This window comes from Otolemur garnettii, unplaced genomic scaffold (genome assembly GCF_000181295.1).
Source record: "Otolemur garnettii isolate 467f Iridium unplaced genomic scaffold, OtoGar3 scaffold00151, whole genome shotgun sequence".
Lineage (NCBI taxonomy): Eukaryota > Metazoa > Chordata > Mammalia > Primates > Galagidae > Otolemur > Otolemur garnettii.
In genome coordinates this window covers 2,385,956-2,392,662 of record NW_003852546.1, presented here as the reverse complement: position 1 = coordinate 2,392,662, position 6,707 = coordinate 2,385,956, and the positions used below count along the sequence as shown (strand labels likewise).

At 40.9% G+C, this 6,707-nt stretch overlaps 1 pseudogene; it reads left to right on the top strand.

The window, feature by feature from the left end:
* The window catches only part of LOC100965243, an 8,450-nt pseudogene that overhangs the window by 961 nt on the left and 782 nt on the right, over positions 1–6,707 (top strand).

Sequence of the window (6,707 nt, the reverse complement as noted above, 5' to 3'; positions counted from 1 at the left end):
GCCACCTTAGGTGTACGTGGCTGGCGCCTTAGCCGGTTGAGCTATAGGCGCTGAGCCAGTGGTAAGTCTTTAACAGTGAGCACCTCTGGTGCCCAGACTGAGGTCCCTAAATATAGTTTCCTACAAAAAGGAATGAAGATTCTTAGTGAAATGGCTAATTCAGGTGTGAGGCAGGAAATCTACAGGATATATAATATTCCCCAATAAAACGATCAAGGTTTTTTTATTGAAATGGTGAAGTCTAGAGTGGCAGAGAAGATAGATACACGTGTAAATGGACATCCAAATTTAGTCTGACTACTACCCATTTTCACTTAAAGAAACCAGGGCTCTTTAGAGAATTCCAGGGCTGGGTTAGGAGAGTCTGTGATGATCCTGGAACACTTTGTGTAAGAGAATGCAGGGAAATGTCTAAAGGACAGTGGAGCCAGGGTAGAGAAACTCCCACTGGCCAAATTTAGGACAATTTGAGCATCAAAATAAATAATGACTATTATTAAAATCCACGAATAAAATCCAAACCCAAGAGTTCACACAAATACAAATAAGGGAGAAGGGAAAACGCTTCCTTACAATCAAAAATCTAACTGAGAAAAATGTGCATTTATAAAATTGCCATTTGGCACCATCATAATAACACTAGATTCAGGCAAGAATGGACATATTAAAACAAATGAATGACAGTTTGAGAAGATAAAAGGTATCTACATAATCTAAAAGTACTTCCCCACAAAAAAAAAAAAAAACTTGGAAAAAACGTAACTCGACGGTAGAGAAGGCTCACCCAAGTTAAGATCCACAGTAATGAAACAAATGTACATCATTTGCCTCTGATGAGGCCCTGAAAAGAATCCACCCTCACTTCTGTGGCATTCCAGACAATTCCACAAAACAACCAGAATTAAAACGGGAGAAAACATCAGACAAACCCAAACTGAGGGACATTTTACGAAATAACTGACCCGTATTCGTCTAAACTGCCAATGGCATGAAAGACAAAGGCTGAAGAACTATTCCAGGCTCAAGGAGATTAAAGACAAGTGACAACTAAATGCAACACATGATCCAAGATTTTCTTCGACAAGGAAGGGAAAATGAACAAGGTCTATAAATTGGCTAACAATATCGAATCAGTGTTACTTTCCTGATTTTGACCTTTATACTGTGCTTATGTAAGAAAGTGGTTTTGTCTTTAGGACAGTGACTTTTGGGGGATCAAAGGCACAAAAAGTCTGCAATGTATTCTCAAAAGACTTAAAATATTATATAAATACACATACACATAAGCATATATAAACAGAGAGAGAGAGGAAGGGGGGACAGAGAGAAAGGCTAAAGTTGATGTGGTAAAAAGTTAACATTTGGACCGGGCACAGTGGCTAGTGCCTATAATCCCAGCACTCTGGGAGCATAGCTTGATCTTGAGAGTTTGAGACCAGCCTGATCAATAGTGAGACCCTGTCTCTACCCAAAATAGAAAAATCAGCCAGGCATTGTGTCATACACCTATGGTCCCAGCTACTTGGGAGGCTAAGGCAAGAAGACCACTTGAGCCCATGAGTTTGAGGTTGCTGTGAACTAGGATGATGCCATAGCACTCTAGCCTGGGCAACAGTGAGACTGCCTCAAAAAAAAAAAAATTAATATTTGAAGAATCTAGGTCGTATTTTTGTATGACTCTTGTAACCTTTGAGTTTGAAATAATTTCAAAAGCATCATTTTAAAGTGATGCCTTGGATAAAGTGATGCCTTTTTAAATGACCACAAAATATTGAAATATATTAAATACATAAAATCTAAGAGTTTGTATTGACACTATTAAGAAGGAAAAAAGAACCCATTGTTCACCTTTGGAGGCTGTTAAAACATCAGCTTGTTATTAGGAAAATTAATGAAAGAAAAGGGGCCAGGCATAATGATTCATGCCTGTAATCCCAGCACTTGGGGAGGTCAAGGTGGGAAGACTGCTTGACACCAGGAGTTCAAGACCAGCCTGGGTAACAAAGCAAGACCCTATCTCTACAAAAACCTTTAAAATTAGCTGTACATGATGATGTTTGCCTGTAGTCTCAGCTACTCTGGAGGCTGAGGTGGGAGGATTGCTTGAGCCCAGGAGTTCAAGGCTACAGTGAAATATGATCACACCACTGAGATCCAGTCTAGGCAACAGAGCTTGATTCCATCTGTAAATAAAATAAAGGAAAAGAATCAAGTGTTTGTCTTGCCTTTCCTATACCAACTATTTCAGGACAATCAAATGGATGATGAAGAGAAGTTTCTCACAGACTTCCAGCTACTAAATGTAGACGGAATGACAGAATTAGAAAATCATCATTTTGAAATGATTTAGGCTGAGGTTTTCAATCCACCTGAAAACTAGAGGATGTTAACTTTGACGGATTGAAACAAAACAACATCTTTTTTCTCTGTTTGTTTAATCAAAGTCATTCTCCTAACTCCCATTATAGTCATCCTTCTTCCACTAAAGCTTTCTCTGGTTGTTTCCTCAGCCCAAACCAGTTTCATCTCTCATTCCCTACAGCCCTTGATCTATGTCAAAGGTTCTTATATTTGGTTCATCTGAGATTCTTTTCAAAATCCTGATACCACACTGGACTCCAGAACACATTTCTCAAGCTCAGCACTACTGACATTTTAGGCCAGATAATTTTGCTGTGGGGGGCTGTCTTGTACATTATACGATGTTTAGCAGCACCCTGGCCTCTACACATTAGGTGGCAGTACTCTCCCAGCTTCAAGGGCTGACAACGAAAAACGTCTCCAGATACTGTCAAATGCCCCCTGGAGTGGGCAACATCTCCCACCCTCATGACAATGGCTGACTTAGGCCATGATCATCAGTGGCTGTTAAAGCCACCAGGAAAAGGTTGATAAGGAATTTCAAATATGGATCAGGCACCCACCAATCAATTTTAGCTTTACTACAAGTGAGAAAAGCAGCTTCTATGCCTACTGGTGTCCAAGCAGTAGGACCATGTCTCCAAAAACAAATAAAAATTTTAAAAAGTTAAATATACGCTTATCATATAGTCTGGCAATCCCATTTCTAAGTATCTGCCCCAGAGAAATAAAAATTATGATCATACAAACTAGCTGTATGCAAATATTTACAGCAACTCTAGTCATAATCATCGAAACGTGCAGACAATCCACATGTCCCTCAGTGGGTAAATGGACAAGCAAACACAGTGGTACATCCACAAAGTGGAATACTACTCAGTACTAAAAAGGAACAAACTATTGATATACAGAACAAAAATGAATCTCAAGCGCATTATGTGAAATGAAGAAAAAGACTCAAAAGGCTACGTATGGCACGGTGAGCTGGCTCATGCCTATAATTCCAGCAATTTGGGAGGCTGAGGTAGAAGGATCACTTGAGCCCAGGAGTTCAAGGTTGCAGTGAGCTACGATAATGCCACTGCACTCTGGCCAGGTGACAGAAACTTCATCTCTTAAAAAAAGAGTCAGGGGAGGTTACTACATACAGTATGATTCTATTTACATGACACTCTGGGAAAGGCAAAACTAGAGGAATAGAAATAGAATCACTGGGTGTCAGGGGTCAGCTGATGTAGAGGGAGGGGTAGACAAGAAAAGAACAGCCAGAGACAATTTGGAGGGGGTGGGTATGTGTGATGAAAGCATTCGGTACCTTAATTATGGTGGTGGACATATGACTAAACACTTGTTAAAACGCACAGAACTGTACACCATGAAACGTGAAACTCATAATGCGGAAATTTAAAAGAAAAATCGAGAATGTCATAAAGCCTACTGATAAAAAGAGGCATGCATCAAAGCACCATATTACAAAGCAATTTATACGTTACATACGCACACATACACACACAGAGTAAGTAAACATACACGTGGACGATCTAATCTATCTTATTAGAGTCCAAGAAATTTATTTTCTTCTTTGAACCCACTGATATTTTTTGATTTTTCCCCTTACAGTGAAATCAATTTGTATATCACTTGTGTCATTTCTTCTAAAAGTAATTTAAAAACAACTAGATAAAAAGGTCAGTGTATGCTCCTCTGGGAAATCTGTCCTGATCTCTCCATGGTCAGGCTCTCCCTCTGCAGGCTTCCCATTGCCTCCTCAAATCACACATCACATGCTGCCCTGTAGCCCTGGCCAGCTCCTCCCCGTCCTGCTAACTGTGCCGAGTGCAGAAGTGCCCCCACAAGAGCCTGTTCCTGGTTTCTACCAGCTGACTGCTTTCAGGAATCATGCCTTGCTGCTTCCCTGTTCTATCATCCCTGAATAGATACTTGGTAAAATAGCTGGGCGATGACCGACTGCCCGCCGGGAATGACCATGCATCTAATAAATGATCATTAAGCCACTTCCACGGGTAACTGGATGCTATCCAAACGGTGATAATTAATGTCCTGTGTCAGCCTAGAATACAGGCTCAGGTGAATGACCACTTCAGGATTCTAGAAATTACAGTAGAACCTCTGCACCCAAAGGACTGTAACAAACCGGTCAACATACAGAGGTGACCAACGTAAGTTCGAACTAGGCCTACTGTACGGATACATATGCAGAGAGCATCTCCGGTCTACAAAAATCAGGTCAATTTAAGCAGATGGTCAATGTAGGGAGGTGGTCAACTATGGAGGTTCTTCTGTACTGGGGAGAAAACATACAAAGATAGTTTATCACCTGCAATATCTGTAGGTAACAGAGTTGAGATTGTTGAGTTCTGAGATGATAAGCTTCAAAATTATCCCAACATTAGCTGGATTGGTACCTTTAGTGGCCTCACCAGGCATAAATTTATAGTTCAAAGATTCACCTACAGGAATATAGAAAATGGGAGAACAGATCTGAGAAAAGTAGCCAAGTGAGGATAGACTTGGTAATTTTAGGTGACATCAGTCACACCAAAGTTAAATGCAGTTAAGGACAAATTAAAAGACTCTTTCCATTTTTGGTGGAGGGGGTAAGCTGAGTGGCCACAAATCTTTTTCGAGTGCTTTGTTTTCACATCCACAGATAGAAATCTGTTCATTAACATGAAAGATATTAAGCCCAAACTTTATTAAACTGGATCTTTTTATATATTCTTTGCACTTGCCAGGAATATCCCAGTGTGATATTTAAAACATTTCCTTACTACAAAAACAAGGCAAACAAAAAACCAAAACACCACAGCACCCTGAGTCATCTCTAGTCTAAGCAAACCAGGGTCTAAGCAGTCTGTAAAGCCAGTAGGCCTATTTGGCTAAAAGACAATAAAAACAGACAACAAAAACCAAATTAAAAAGCTTCCAAATATCACAATTTTGGAATTCCAGTTCCAGTTAATAAGTAGGTGCAATCCAGCCTGTCTCTCTCCCTGTGTGTTGCTATCAAACCTGGAATCAGTGCATGGAGCAGCTTCCAGAACTCTAAAAAATAACCCGGAGTAGGCAGACGGGGAAAATGATCAGAATTCAAAGTACCACTGAGCCAACGGTCAGGTTCCTATTTTTCCTCTAATACTCTCCTACTTAGATTCACAAGCAGCCGCAAACCCAGAAAAGGGAATCAAGCATAGACAGAGGGAATCTAGGACAATCCCCTAGTTCAGGCTAAAGAAGTGGGCAAGGGGATTCCTAACACTCATAGATGTTGGGGACAATCCTGATTTTTATTTTCTTTTTAAAACATTTTTCTTTCATTCTCTCTTATATTCCAGACCCAGGCAGAGCAGAGGAGGACGCATCAGCAGTAGCCTAAAGACACCCAAAACTCCCAGAGAGTAAACTCAGAGGAACCAGAGTTCCAAGAGGGTGAGTGAACCCCCTTCCACTGATTTTGTTCCCTTTCCTCCCATCACATGGCCCAGAATAGGGACATGGCTACAGCAAATAAGTGCTAGCTTTTAGGACGTAGAACTGAAAGGGGGTGTTTTAAGTATTAGAAAGTACCAAGAAGAAAGAAAAGAGAAAGAGAAAAAGAGAAGGACAGAAAACAAGGCCATAAACTTTCACAAACTTCTGCTTATAGACCAAAAAAAAAAAAAAAAAAATCTAACCTATAATTTTTTTTTTTTTGAGACATAGTGTCACTATGTCACCCTTGGTAGAGTGCTGTGACATCACTGCTCACAGCAACCTCAAACTCTTGGGCTTAAGTGATTTTCTTGCCTCAGCCTCCCAAGTACCTGGGACTACAAGCGTCCACCACAACGCCTGGCTATTTTTTGGCTGTAGTTGTCATTATTGTTTGGCAGGCCCAGGCTAGATTCAAACCCACCAGCTCTGGTGTATGTAGCTAGCTCCCTAGCCGCTGAGCTACAGGCACCAAGCCCAAACCTATAAAGTTTATAAACTCCTGGGCTCACCACCAGCTGTCCATGTGCAGACTGACCCTAAACAGAATAGCAGAGACTTACTTAAAGAACTGAACTGTGATGACAGGTCCCCACCCAGGTCCCAGACTGGCCACTGGGTGGCATGCATGAAGGAAAGATCCAAAGAGCACGGCAAAGGCTTTGAAATATAAGTGACATTGAATTTTCAACCCACAGAATACTAGTCAAACTTGCTATCTGAATCCAATCAGATCGACTGCCTTCTAAAAGAAAATAAAATAAAAATCAACATTCTTGTTCATCTGTGGGCCTGGCTATCGCACTGCAGCTGTCCTGGGAGCAGGGCATCACCTTGTACGAGAGTGCCAAAAT